This window comes from Hyperolius riggenbachi, chromosome 1, assembly GCF_040937935.1.
Source record: "Hyperolius riggenbachi isolate aHypRig1 chromosome 1, aHypRig1.pri, whole genome shotgun sequence".
NCBI classification, from domain to species: Eukaryota; Metazoa; Chordata; class Amphibia; order Anura; family Hyperoliidae; genus Hyperolius; species Hyperolius riggenbachi.
Window position 1 is genome coordinate 238,660,307 of NC_090646.1, and position 15,413 is coordinate 238,675,719.

Genomic DNA, 15,413 nt, shown 5'->3' on the forward strand with positions numbered 1-15,413 from the left:
TGTATTGGACACGATGTGGGCTGCACGACCGCTGTCTGGGACCTCCTGCCTGCTGTGTTTATTTACAGCCCTGGTATCACCGCTAGGTACCAGGGCTATTATGTCACGCTGCCTGCCTGCTGCCACACTCACACTACTCCTCCATTCCTCCTGCTGATGCTGCTGTCTGTCTGTGTTTCCCAACGCCAGGGTACACAGATTTACCTTCTGCTGCCACTCTGCCACCAGCTATTACGTCAAAAAATAGCTATATCTGTGTAATTAGTTGTAAAACCAAAACTACAAAACCATAAAAAAAAAAAAAAAAGGTTTAATTTTTCTGAGGTGCCCGGGTTGAAAACTGTGTTGTCCCAGTTGTGTATTGGACACAATGTGGGCTGCACGACCGCTGTCTGGGACCTCCTGCCTGCTGTGTTTATTTACAGCCCTGGTATCACCGCTAGGTACCAGGGCTATTATGTCACGCTGCCTGCCTGCTGCCACACTCACACTACTCCTCCATTCCTCCTGCTGATGCTGCTGTCTGTCTGTGTTTCCCAACGCCAGGGTACACAGATTTACCTTCTGCTGCCACTCTGCCACCAGCTATTACGTCAAACAATAGCTGCTCACATTACTCCTCCATTCCTCCTGATGCTGCTGCTGCTGTCTGTCTGTCTGTGTTTCCCAACGCCAGGGTACACAGATTTACCTTCTGCTGCCACTCTGCCACCAGCTATTACGTCAAAAAATAGCTATATCTGTGTAATTGGTTGTAAAACCAAAACTACAAAACCATAAAAAAAAAAAAAAAAGGTTTAATTTTTCTGAGGTGCCCGGGTTGAAAACTGTGTTGTCCCAGTTGTGTATTGGACACAATGTGGGCTGCACGACCGCTGTCTGGGACCTCCTGCCTGCTGTGTTTATTTACAGCCCTGGTATCACCGCTAGGTACCAGGGCTATTATGTCACGCTGCCTGCCTGCTGCCACACTCACACTACTCCTCCATTCCTCCTGCTGATGCTGCTGTCTGTCTGTGTTTCCCAACGCCAGGGTACACAGATTTACCTTCTGCTGCCACTCTGCCACCAGCTATTACGTCAAACAATAGCTGCTCACATTACTCCTCCATTCCTCCTGCTGCTGCTGCTGCTGTCTGTCTGTCTGTGTTTCCCAACGCCAGGGTACACAGATTTACCTTCTGCTGCCACTCTGCCACCAGCTATTACGTCAAAAAATAGCTATATCTGTGTAATTGGTTGTAAAACCAAAACTACAAAACCATAAAAAAAAAAAAAAAGGTTTAATTTTTCTGAGGTGCCCGGGTTGAAAACTGTGTTGTCCCAGTTGTGTATTGGACACAATGTGGGCTGCACGACCGCTGTCTGGGACCTCCTGCCTGCTGTGTTTATTTACAGCCCTGGTATCACCGCTAGGTACCAGGGCTATTATGTCACGCTGCCTGCCTCATTGACTGCCTGCTGCCACACACTCATCCTCCTCCTCCTGCTGCTGAATTTACCTCCTGCTGTCTGTGTGTTTCCACTGCCAGGGAGCACATACAATGGCGCTTCCAACATGCGTGCGCCACCAGCTATTTGTTACGCTCAAAAATAGCTGCATTTCTTTTAAAAAAAAAATTTGAAAAGAGAAATAAGTGAAGAAGAAGACGATATAGAAGAAGATGAAGAAGATGAAGAAGAAGAAGATGAAGATGATGAAGAAGAAGATGATGAAGAAGAAGATAAAGATGATGAAGAAGATGAAGATGAAGAAGATGAAGATGAAGAAGATGAAGAAGAAGAAGATGATGAAGAAGAAGAAGAAGATGAAGAAGAAGATGAAGAAGATGAAGAAGAAGAAGATGAAGAAGATGAAGATGAAGAAGATGAAGAAGATGAAGAAGAAGAAGATGAAGATGATGAAGAAGAAGAAGATGAAGAAGAAGATGAAGATGATGAAGAAGAAGAAGATGAAGAAGATGAAGAAGATGAAGAAGATGAAGATGATGAAGAAGATGAAGAAGAAGAAGAAGATGAAGAAGTTGAAGATGAAGTAGATGTAGAAGAAGAAGAAGAAGAAGAAGATGAAGAAGATGAAGAAGATGAAGAAGAAGATGAAGAAGATGAAGAAGAAGATGAAGAAGATGAAGAAGATGAAGAAAAAGAAGATGAAGAAGAAGAAGATGATGATGAAGAAGATGAAGAAGAAGAAGAAGAAGACAATATAAAAGAAGAAGATATAGAAGAAGATATAGAAGAAGAAGATATAGAAGAAGAAGATATAGAAGAAGAAGAAGAAGATATAGAAGATACAGAAGAAGAAGAAGAAGTATATACAGTACTGAACAAATTTCTGGACACAACTTTTCTTTTCAACTTTTTTTTTTTAAAGGAACATCCCCACATAATCACTTGCTGTTGTTACTTGGAAAAAAAGAGGTTTCTTGCATCATTCACCCTCAAAACAAGTGTTGGAAGCTATTTAAGGCCATTTCGAATAGTCAGCTCGAATAATGAGCTCGAATACCGACTCGAATAGTGAGCTCGAATTCCGAGGTCGAATCGAATAGTAAAAATTATTCGACTCGAATATTCGACTGATCTCGAATAATTTACTATTCGAATTCGACCTAACTCGAATTTTGAAAAGGGGTATTTGAGCACCACTAATTGTCGGTATCATTGTGGATATGATGGCTCAATAAAAAAGCATTTACTTTAGAAACACGGAGTTATGGTATACTCGATGGTCAGCCCTGTGGCATGTCGCTTGTATGTAAATAAAAGCTCCTTAGGGTACCATATACTTGTAGTAACTTTGGCAAGTCCCCTCCTATCTCTTGCACTCTGGGGCCTCACAGCTAGAGTAATGAACGAGCTCATTGTGCTTATACTTATCTGCCTCACTGGAAGCCAATCCCTTGTGCACCACTGAAATACCTAGGAACATTCATTAATGGTAAAATTGATTGAGCGCATGTGTGAGCCTATACCCTCAGTTAAGATTTTAGACAACAAAGAACAAAAAGCAGCAATAACAAATCATCGGTGTCAGCGGATAAAGAAGGCTGATATCTGAATGGCAGCAATAAGTAAACTGCCCTGCAGTTTTTATTATGAAGCATGCATAAGCTTATGTAAAACCATATTCAGCTCTCTGGTGAGATAATACTGACTGGCATTATGTAGGCAAATTTATGTCTGCTTGGCAAATAAACAAGAAACAGTAGTATGAATCTCACATTGTTAGTATGATAAACTTACAGTAGATTTCTATGCTGTTCTACAGACAGGAAGTTGAAAAGCACCATTGACTCCAATCAGCTGATGTAAAGACTGCCAAGACTGTAGACTTCAACATCTATCATTCAAAAAAATAAAAAAAAATAAAGTTTAAGCACAGCAATCAATGAAAAAAATTGGCAAGCACGAGGTTTGCTTAAAAATTCATAGCAGAAACTTGCATTCTTAAAGTGAATGGGAACCGCATTTAAAAAAAAAATGAAGCAAATACTCACCTAAGGAGAGGGAAGGCTCTGGGTCGTACAGATCCTTCCGTCTCCTCTCTCAGTGCCCTCTATCCTGTGCTGGCTCCCCCCCATTTAAATCCCCCGCCGAAAGGGTATTTGGAAGTCTTCGGGAGCCGTGTCCTCCCGAAGATGTGCGGCTCCATACTGCACAGGCGTGAGTGTGCAAGAGAGCGTGCTTGCGCAGGTGCAGTACAGGGCCGCCCTTCTTCAGGAGCACTCGGGCTCCCTGAAGACTTCTGAAGCCTCCTTCAGCTGGGTAAAGAAATATTTGACTCATTTAGTCAAATACTGCTACCGGGGCGAGCCAGCACTGGATCGAAGGGACCAGGAGAGGAGCGGGAAGGCTCTATAGGACCCAGAGCCTTCCCTCTCCTTGAGTAAGTATCTGTCTCATTTTTTTAAATGTGGTTCCTATTCACTTTAAGTACAAAAACTCCTGCTTCTCATGACATTACTTCTAAGTACTAGCTGCATACAGTACAACAGTCCTCATGCACCAAACACATCGTCAGCAAGCAAAGTGGTTAAGTATATCATATTGCTTGCAGTTGGTTGGCTGCAGATGACCATTACTTCATGTGCATGCCCCCTACATAGGTCTTTAGCAGAGCAGTAAGAAAGTCAGTTCACTGTATCAAAGCCTCAAAAAGCTTGCACACAGTACCTCATAAAACACTATGGACTGGATGCATGAACCACTGGTAATATTGCTGTGCGCAGGCAGTGCATAGTAATATTACCGGTACTAATGCCAGCAGAGTACACATTTAGTGCGTCCCGCAGTACATAAGTAATGCTACTGTTGCCAAGGTAATGCTCAGTACAATACTTGCTTAACATACATTACCATAGCAACACCCACGTTACCCAAGCATGGCAGGTCACGATAATTTAACACAGTTCTCTGCTGGCATTAGTAGTAGTAATTTTGCTGTGCACTGCCTGCGCACAGCTATATTACTGGCAGCTCATGCACCAGGCCCTACATACACCCCGCAAAAAAACTCTCAAGATATCCATCACTTAAAGAGACACTGAAGCGAAAAAAAAATTATGATATTATGATTTGTATGTGTAGTACAGCTAAGAAATAAAACATTAAGATCAGATACATCAGTCTAATTGTTTCCAGTACAGGAAGAGTTGAGAAACTCCAGTTTATCTCTATGCAAACAAGCCATTAAGCTCTCCGACTAAGTTAGGGCTGGTTCACACGGGCGTCTGCTGAGCTTTTGCTTGGCATTGCGTTCAAACGCCAGCGTTTAAACGCCAGCGTTTAAAAGCTAGCTTTTGAAGGCTTTTGAAAAGCGTTCGAGGCTAGCAGTTCTGGTCTCTGCTATTGTTTCCTTGCGTTTACTGCCTCTGAAAGCAGCATGTTGCTTTTGAGACTAGACGCAACGCTGGGATCTACTGCCAGGCTTTCATGAAAGCCTGCAAAAGCCAGCTCTAAACGCTCCCATTCACTTGCATGGGATGGCAGTAGATCCCAAAAAACGCTGCGTCTGAAACGCTGCGTTAAACGCCACAAAAACGCCCGTCTGAACCAGCCCTTAGTCATGGAGAGGGCTGTTATCTGACTTTTATTATCTCAACTGTTCCTGGACTATTTACTTTTCCTCTGCTAGAGGAGAGGTCATTACTTCACAGACTGCTCTGAAAGACTCATTTTGAATGCTGAGTGTTGTGTAATCTGCACATATTATAGAATAATGCAATGTTAGAAAAAACACTATATACCTGAAAATAAAAGTATGAGAATATTTTCTTTGCTGCTAATCTTCTAGTAATTATTCATAGTACACAACCAATTCATTATATCATATTTTTTTTTTCCGCTTCAGTCTCTTTAAGTAAGCTCTCGCATCAGGTTAACCCCTCCTGATGTTTTAGCAATACACTTAACACACAAAAATCAATCTGACACTTTGCAACAATAATCATTAATATAAAAATATCATACCACAGATTTATTCTTAATTCGAATCAAAACACAGTTGTGGTGCTGAGGAGGGTTCTAAAATAAAACTCACCCATCATCAACAAACAGGAGCTGAATAAATTACTTTATACTAAAAACACACAGAATCCAGCATGTTCACCGATAAATAGGTTAATAATAGATAGTCATTTACTTACAAAACAAGTATACATTCAAACAATCAATATGTTACAGGCAAAGTACGAAAACCAGGATATCTACTGTATCTGTATCAATCTACAGAATGCTTAAAACAGGCAGGCAAAGTACAAAATGCTTCATATGTCACACATTACCTAGGGCCTAGGATCTCAATATATGGAACGTGTACACCAGGAAGTACTATATAGTTGGCCACAGTAGGTACTTGAAATTGTCATAGTCAATACAATACACTGTAAGCCATTAATAAAGGGGTGAATGCTGAAATACTGGTGAGAAACACTGGCCAAGGGGATTCCTAAAGGCAAACCAACCAGCAGAATAGCCAAAACAAAACTACAACAAACCAGTGGCAGTGCCAGGCAAAAAAAATCCAGGCAGTGCAGAATAGATGTGCAGCGACAGAAAATGTATGGAATATTGCAGCAACGGGCAGAAACAAGGCAGAACAATGCTATGTTGCTTTTCTTCTTTCTCTGCCTAATAGAGTTAAAATAAACCTGTAAGAAAGAAAACTGCCCCTGGGGGATACTTACCTCAGGAGTGGGAATCTTCTGAATCCTAATGAGGCTTCCCCGTCCTCTTCAGCCTTGGGGATACAGCACTGGCAGCTTCCAAACAGCACACAGCAATATTTACACTGTGCAGTAGAGCGGACGTGATCAGGCTCAGCTATTTCCGTCAGAGCTCGAGGGGAAGCTTGTACTGCGCATGTGCAGGAGCACAGACTGTAAATATTGTTGTGCACTGCAGCCGCTACTGCGCCTGCATGCACTGCTGACAAGCATGTCAGCGGATTTTCGGGGGCTGCCAGCACTGGATCCCCGAGGCTGATGAGGGCGGGGGGAAGCCTCTTTAGAATCCAGAGGCTCCCTCCCCCCCGGGACATTTTTTATTACAGGTTTACTTTAATATTCAGCTAATTTCTTTCCAGTTGGGAGCCAGTCGGACTATAGTGCCCCTCACTAATAAGGAATTACCGCCACAAACTACTTTCCTGGCAGAGAACTTGGTTTCAGAGAGCAGTCTATAGATAAAAAAGATCAATCATTTCTATTCTATCTATTTCTATATTTCAGCACTTTGAGACAGAGAACATACTGTTTAATTGAGTTGAGACAAAAGAATAAATTAAATTTTTTAAGTTTTCAGACATAACATAAAACTAAGTTAGTAACAAGACTATCGGCCCAATCCAATTACATTTTTCACCTAAGTTTTCTCCAAGGTGATATTTCACGCCATAAAAAACCTTTTAAAGAGAACCTGTAACAAAAAAAAGTTCCCCTGGGGGTACTCACCTCGGTAGGGGGAAGCCTCAGGGTCCCAATGAGGCTTCCCCCTCCACTGTAGCTGCAGGCAATCCAGCGCTGGCTCCCCCGAAGTGTCCGGTAATCCAGGCTTGAAAAGCCTGACAAGGCTTGCTATATTTACCTTCCCTGACTTCATCGGGGGCGCTGTTGTGGTTCACAGCATGGAGATAGGAGGAAATAGCCGATCTCCGTCGGGTCCGCTCTACTACGCAGGTGCAGGAGACTTGCGTCAGCGCAGTAGAGCGGCCCGACAACGATCGGCTATTACCGCCTATCTCCGAGCAGAGAGACGATACTGCGTCTGCGCTGGAGCCGGGAAGGTAAATATTTACATCCCCGCTATTCGGAGGGCCAGAGCGAGACCGCCGTGGGACACAGGAGGACGGGGGAAGCCTTGATAGGATCCGGAGACTTTCCCCTACCGAGGTGAATACCCCCCAGGGGAACTTTTTGTCTTTACAGGTTTTCTTTAGGCCACCAGCAAACAACAAAATATTCAGAATAATTTTGGCAGTACTTTTTCATCTAGCGTTTGGTACATTTTCAATTTCAGAGTGCTGAAAAGTTATTTTAAACAGAAGATGAAAATGATCTCCTAGGAAAAAACTTATTTGAAAAAATATATACTGTGTAAATATACTGTGTTAAGTGCTGTGATGTCGGTGCTATATAAATACTAAATAATAATATTGAAAAGTCATTTTTAGTCATATCATGACAATTTCTGTCTGATGGAGGATGGGGTGGGGTTGCGACGTTAAATGCACACCTGTTCTTATGTCTTCCCTCCAAGCACGGGATTGCTCTGCCTCCCCTCTGAGTTGGTCCTGATTGGTGGCTGCTGAGCTGGGGGTGGCTATGCAGGTGGAGGTTGCCGCAGAGCACCAGCAGTCTTCAGAAACATGGCCACCGCCATACCTCTGAGGAAGGGGGTGAAATGTCTCCTGAGCCCTAAAGACATCAGGATTTCACCCCATGCCCCCCCCCCCCCCCATCCTCATTTGGACAGAGCCTGTTACTGGCAGGCTCTGTAATTTTGTCCTCAAGTACTCTTTAAAGATGTTCATCTGCCCCCCCCCCCCCCCCCACAATTTTTTTCTTTACACCTGTAAGTATAAACCCTGCACATATATAATTTCATATACCGCTCTTCAATAAAGAAAGAAAGTACATTGCAATTCAAAACACCATTCTAGCCTTTTTCCTAATGCAATAAGTAGCTCAATGATAAACTTTTGCTATACTTCGCTGTGGACTGTGGACTCCTCAGAGAGCGCAAGAGCGACTTCATTCAGGAGTGACCGTACTCAAGCATGTGCAGTACGACTGCACTTAAACACGGAGGGGAGCCGGAGGGGAGCACGGACGCAAACAAAAAGAGGATCCCGGCCATTGATGGTGTGATGGTGGGGTTGAGAACATGGGAAGTCTCCTCAACCCGACCATCAATAGCCAGGACCTCATTTTAGTTCAGGTTCATGTTTCCTTCTACTTAGTCAAGTATCTAACTTTTTTTCTTTTAAAGTTACAGTTTTTCTTTAACCACTGAAATTAGCTCTTCATTGGATCTGTGCTGCTAACAGCCACCTCTTACAGGTGTTTTGAATAGTGTATAATCAAGAACATATGGTTCCTCTCCCTGCTTACATCTTTCTGGCACCATAGCTATCCTTCACAGGATCTATTGCTCCATATCAATTGTTATGTATAGATTGCTTGAGGGTGCTCAATGTAAAACTTACACTGGAGCCCAGAGCTGCTTAGCTACATTGCTGGTCTTCATCATCATTCCTTATCAGGGTGATAATCTAACACTTTGTCTATACAGTCCATACTCTATACAGTCAAGTATGGAATTTACAGGTGATCCCTGGCACATAAACGCCCAATGTACAAATGACCCACCCTTACTAATGTCACACCGGACTCTATGAAGACACTAACATGATGCATGTGACAGGAAAGGAGACCATGGAGAAGCTCCGGGAGCACCATGAGACTCGGTAAGCAAAGGGCACAGGTAGACAGAAGGAGGCACGGGAGGACGGTAGGAGGCACAGACAGATGGAAGAAGGCACTGACAGGGATAGAAAGAGGCACAAGGGGATGGAAGGTAGCACAAGCGGAGGACAGAATGTATCAAAAGGGGACAGAAGGAGGCAAAAATGAGGGACAGAAAGTGGCACAAGGGAATGGAAGATAGCATAAGGGGACAGAAGGAGGTACAAAGGGGGGCAGAAAGTGGGTCAGGGAGATAGAAGGTGGCACAAAGGGACAGAAGGGTGTACAAGGGGATGGAAGGAAACCCAAAGGGGAAAGAAAGTGGCACAAGGGGATGGAAGGTCATAAGGGTAGAGAAGGTGACTCAAGGAGATGGAAGGGGGCTCAAAGGGGTCCAGAAGGTGGCACAAAGGGACGGAAGGATGCATAAGGGGACAGACGGAGGCACAAAGGGGGACAGAAAGTGGCTCAAGGAGATGGAAGGAGGCACAAAGCGGGCCAGAAGGGGACACAAGGGGTAGGAAGGAGGCACAAAGGGAGGTCAAAAAGTAGCACAAGGGGACAGAAGAGTGCACAAGGGGATGGAAGGAGGCACAAAGGGGCCAGAAAGTGGCACAAGGGATGGAAAGTGGCACAAGGGGATGGATGGAGGCGCAAAGGGGGAGAGAAATTGGCGCGAGTAGAGGGAAGGAAGCACAAAGGGGCACAGAGAATGGCACAGGAGGTTGGAAGGTGGAATAAAGGGATGGTAGGAGGCACAAAGGGAGGACAGAAAGTGACAAAAGGAGACAGAAGGTTGTGCAAGGAGATGGAAGGAGGCACAAAGGGGGACAGTAAGTGGCACAAAGGGATGGAAGGTGGCACAAGGAGGTGGAAGGAAGTACAAAGGGGGACAGAAAGTGGCACAAAAGGGACAGAAAGTAGCACAAAAGGAGGCATAAACACAGGGGAAAAGGGAACATGTATAGGTTGCTTGAGGGTGCCCAATGTAAAAAGTTACACTGGAGCCCAGTGTTCCTTATCTACATCACTGGTCTTCATCATCACTCTTTATCAGGGCGCTCATTTAACACATTGCCAAAACAGGACTAAGCATTCTATAGAATTCTTGTGGAAATATGGAATATACAGGTGATCCCTGAGGGCCCGTTTCAACTATTGCGTTACGAAATCGCTGCGGCAAAATTCGCATGCGGATGCGATTTCGCATGAAAATTCGCATGGATGACGATGTATGCGAATTTAACCATGGCAATGCCGGTGTGGTTTTCCATTGATTTCATTCGAATCTGCATGCGAATTTCATTCGAATTCGCATGAAAATTCGCATACCAAAACAGCATGCGAATTCCCTATTAAATACATTAGCGGCGATTCGCATGCATTCCACTCGCAGGTGAATTCTGCGGCTCTTTTGTGCGTTTTTTCACCGCTGAAAAAAACGCACCTCAACAACGCTACAGTGGAAACAGGCACATCCACTTGCATTACATGTGCGAATCTGCATGCGTTGGACGCATGCGGATTTGCGATAGTGGAAACGAGCCCTCATACACAAACGCCCAATGTACGAATGACCCGCCCTTAAAAACCTCACGCTGGATTCAACGATGATGAAGAAGAACACCGTGGAGAGCCTCTGCGGGCACCGTGGGCAGGGCAGTTTCTAGGCTAAATTGCACCCAGGGCGAGGCTGTAAAAATTGCGCCCCCTTCCCCATGCCCCTGTGGACTTGCAAACCCTTACTCTTTAGGGACAGTCATTTAGTCACTGGTCACAAGTAGATCTGCCTACTTAATAGTGACCAGCCACCCATCCAGGAGGAAGCAGGAATCAGGAAAACACACAAGCGAAGAGAGCCCGGAAAGCCGACTCCTTCATGGGCACCACGCACTGACAGCCTGCTACAGGACATCAGGTGTCATCACGCGGTGGTGACGTGATGATGACTTAACGTCAGACGCAGGCAGCCCAGGAGTAGTCGAGGAAGGTGATTGCACTGGTAATCTTCTTTCTTCTTCCATTTGGCTGCACCACGCGTCACCAGCTTCCTAGCGTTTATGTCCTTCTTCCTGAGCCCCCCTTCTTCTACTTGCCGGTCTGGGCCTAGGGCGGTTGTCCTGCGTGTACTGCCCAAGAAACGGCCCTGACCGTGAGACTCGGCAGCGGTAAGCAAAGGACACAGGTAGCCAGAAGGAGGCACAGGGAGACAGAAGGCACAGGCGACTGTATGAGTCATGACAGAATGCTGGCACAACATGCAAAGCAACTTTATCCCACTGTGAACTTAGCCCAAAACTGACTCTGTTGTGAAGAAATTGTGACTTTCATGGATAAAGTTCACATATAAAACCATGATTTCTGTGGAGTCATCTATTAAACAGCATAGCCGCGTCCTTCACAACCAGTGTTATTTGATAGATAGCTGTTGTGCTTTTTTTTTGCTCTTCAGACCTAGTGGTGCTTGATGAAAGGAAAGGGGGAGAGAAATATGTAAACCAGAACTTAGGAGATCGACAAACTGAAGCTATAAAGGAATAAATCATTAGGGTTCTAAATCTGATTCTCCCTATTCAAAGTTCGGCTTCAGCTCCTGGTCATTCTGGTTCCCATGGAGCAAAGAGATGCTAAAGGCTTTTCCCCTCTATTAAAAGATATGATTGACACTAATCATGAGATTTGAAAGTTAGATAAACGTGAGCAGCGATTAAACTACATAATTATGAACATTGCTAAACCAAGATGCAAAGCAGTGCCCCTGAACTCTAGCAGACAGCATACACAAGATTCTGACTCCTGCTAAGTTTAGTAGTCACTCTGTGCTGACCCTTTCAAATATGGCGTCCACGGGAGTGCAATTACTGGACGCGACATGCGTGATGCAATCGGTATGCGCCAGCATAGTGTGTGATTCTGGCAGCACGTTTTTGGACGATCTGGAAGCTCCGGTGTAATGTCTGATTGCGCTGCCTCAAAGCTGCCCTCCATGGCAGACATGCGCAGACATTACTTCCTCATTCCACACAGAGAGAAGGCAGCACAATCAGAGATAGCACAGCTCAGACTGTGCTTCTGCAGAGCTGCCCTCCAATGGTAATTAACCACTTGAGGACCTAGGGCTTTCTACCCCTTAACCACTTGAGGACCCACCCTTTACCCCCCCTTAAGGACCAGCGCTGTTTGTTTGGATCTGTGCTGGGTGGGCTCTGCAGCCCCCAGCACAGATCCGCGGCCACACAGAGCGATCAGATCGCCCCCCTTTTTTCCCCACTAGGGGGATGATGTGCAGGGGGGGTCTGATCGCTCCTACCTGCAGGCATTTTGCGGGGGGGGCACCTCAAAGCCCCCCCCGCGGCGACATTCTCCCCCCTCCCTCTCCTACCTGCTCCCCCCGGAGATCTGGGCTGCACAGGACGCTATCCGTCCTGTGCAGCCAGTGACAGGCTGTCTTCTGTCACATGGCGGCGATCCCCGGCCGCTGATTGGCCGGGGATCGCCGATCTGCCTTACGGCGCTGCTGCGCAGCAGCGCCGTACAAATGTAAACAAAGCGGATTATTTCCGCTTGTGTTTACATCTAGCCTGCGAGCCGCCATCGGCGGCCCGCAGGCTATTCACGGAGCCCCCCGCCGTGATTTGACAAGAAGCAGCCGCTCGCGCGAGCGGCTGCTTCTTGATTAATTAAGCTGCAGCTGGCGACGCAGTACTGCGTCGCTGGTCCTGCAGCTGCCACTTTGCCGACGCACGGTATAAGCGTGCGGTCGGCAAGTGGTTAAGGACCGGCCACTTTTTTTTCCATTCAGACCACTGCAGCTTTCACGGTTTATTGCTCGCTCATACAACCTACCACGTAAATGAATTTTGGCTCCTTTTCTTGTCACTAATAAAGCTTTCTTTTGGTGCTATTTGATTGCTCCTGCGATTTTTACTTTTTATTATATTCATCAAAAAAGACATGAATTTTTGCAAAAAAATGATTTTTTTAATTTTCTGTGCTGACATTTTTCAAATAAAGTAAAATTTCTGTATACATGCAGCGCGAAAAATGTGGACAAACATGTTTTTGATAAAAAAAACCCCATTCAGTGTATATTTATTGGTTTGGGTAAAAGTTATAGCGTTTACAAACTATGGTGCAAAAAGTGAATTTTCCCATTTTCAAGCATCTCTGACTTTTCTGACCCCCTGTCATGTTTCATGAGGGGCTAGAATTCCAGGATAGTATAAATACCCCCCAAATGACCCCATTTTGGAAAGAAGACATCCCAAAGTATTCACTGAGAGGCATAGTGAGTTCATAGAAGATATTATTTTTTTGTCACAAGTAAGCGGAAAATGACACTTTGTGAGAAGAAAAAAAAAAAAAAAAGTTTCCATTTCTTCTAACTTGCGACAAAAAAAAATGAAATCTGCCACGGACTCACCATGCCCCTCTCTGAATACCTTGAAGGGTCTACTTTCCAAAATGGGGTCATTTGTGGGGTGTGTTTACTGTCCTGACATTTTGGGGGGTGCTAAATTGTAAGCACCCCTGTAAAGCCTAAAGGTGCTCATTGGACTTTGGACCCCTTAGCGCAGTTAGGCTGCAAAAAAGTGCCACACATGTGGTATTGCCGTACTCAGGAGAAGTAGTATAATGTGTTTTGGGGTGTATTTTTACACATACCCATGCTGGGTGGGAGAAATATCTCTGTAAATGACAATTTGTTAATTTTTTTTACACACAATTGTCCATTTACAGAGATCTTTCTCCCACTCAGCATGGGTATGTGTAAAAATACACCACAAAACACATTATACTACTTCTCCTGAGTACGGCGATACCACATGTGTGGCACTTTTTTGCACCCTAACTGCGCTAAAGGGTCCAGAAAGAAGAAGACCCCAAGGTATTCCGTTAGGAGTATGGTGAGTTCATAGAAGATTTTATTTTTTGTCAAAAGTTAGCGGAAAATGACACTTTGTGAAAAAACACAATTAAAATCAATTTCCGCTAACTTGTGACAAAAAATAAAATCTTCTATGAACTCGCCATACTACTAACGGAATACCTTGGGGTGTCTTCTTTCTAAAATGGGGTCATTTGTGGGGTTCCTATACTGCCCTGGCATTTTAGGGGCCCTAAACCGTGAGGAGTAGTCTTGAAACGAAATTTCTCAAAATGACCTGTGAAATCCTAAAGGTACTCATTGGACTTTGGGCCCTTTAGCGCAGTTAGGGTGCAAAAAAGTGCCACACATGTGGTATCGCCATACTCAGGAGAAGTAGTACAATGTGTTTTGGGGTGTATTTTTACACATACCCATGCTGGGTGGGAGAAATACCTCTGTAAATGGACAATTGTGTGTAAAAAAATCAAAAGATTGTCATTTACAGAGGTATTTCTCCCACCCAGCATGGGTATGTGTAAAAATACACCCTAAAACACATTATACTACTTCTCCCGAGTACGGCGATACCACATGTGTGGCACTTTTTTGCACCCTAACTGCACTAAGGGGCCCAAAGTCCAATGAGTACCTTTAGGATTTCACAGGTCATTTTTGTTTCAAGACTACTCCTCGCGGTTTAGGGCCCCTAAAATGCCAGGGCAGTATAGGAACCCCACTAATGACCCCATTTTAGAAAGAAGACACCCCAAGGTATTCCGTTAGGAGTATGGTGAGTTCATAGAAGTTTTTATTTTTTTGTCACAAGTTAGCGGAAATTGATTTTAATAGTTTTTTTTCACAAAGTGTCATTTTCCGCTAACTTGTGACAAAAAATAAAATCTTCTATGAACTCACCATACTCCGTACGGAATACCTTTGGGTGTCTTCTTTCTAGAATGGGGTCATTTGTGGGGTTCCTATACTGCCCTGGCATTTTAGGGGCCCTAAACCGTGAGGAGTATTCTTGAAACCAAATGTCGCAAAATGACCTGTGAAATCCTAAAGGTACTCATTGGACTTTGGTCCCCTTAGCGTACTTAGGGTGTAAAAAAGTGCCACACATGTGGTACCGCCGTACTCAGGAGAAGTAGTATAATGCGTTTTGGGGTGTATTTTTACACATACCCATGCTAAGTGGGAGAAATATCTCTGTAAATGACAATTGTTTGATTTTTTTACACACAATTGTCCATTTACATAGAAATTTCGTCCACCCAGCATGGGTATGTGTAAAAATACACCCCAAAACACATTATACTACTTTTCCTGAGTACGGCGGTACCACATGTGTGACACTTTTTTGCAGCCTAGGTGCGCTAAGGGGCCCAACATCCTATTCACAGGTCATTTTGAGGCATTTGTTTTCTAGACTACTCCTCGCGGTTTAGGGCCCCTAAAATGCCAGGGCAGTATAGGAACCCCACAAGTGACCCCATTTTAGAAAGAAGACACCCCAAGGTATTCTGTTAGGTGTATGACGAGTTCATAGAAGATTTTATTTTTTGTCAAAAGTTAGC

General features: G+C 44.5%; 1 protein-coding gene across 1 annotated transcript in view; it reads right to left on the minus strand.

Annotated features, from left to right (window-relative positions):
• Positions 1-11,855, minus strand: part of MTTP (microsomal triglyceride transfer protein) — a 161,536-nt gene extending 149,681 nt beyond the window's left edge. The window contains exons 1-2 of the mRNA XM_068231823.1: positions 11,794-11,855; positions 3,247-3,343 (exon numbers count right to left, since the gene is read on the minus strand). The gene's annotated coding sequence lies outside the window, so the exon portion shown is untranslated. The remainder of the gene's footprint in view (positions 1-3,246; positions 3,344-11,793) is intronic.
• Positions 11,856-15,413: the final 3,558 nt, after the last annotated feature.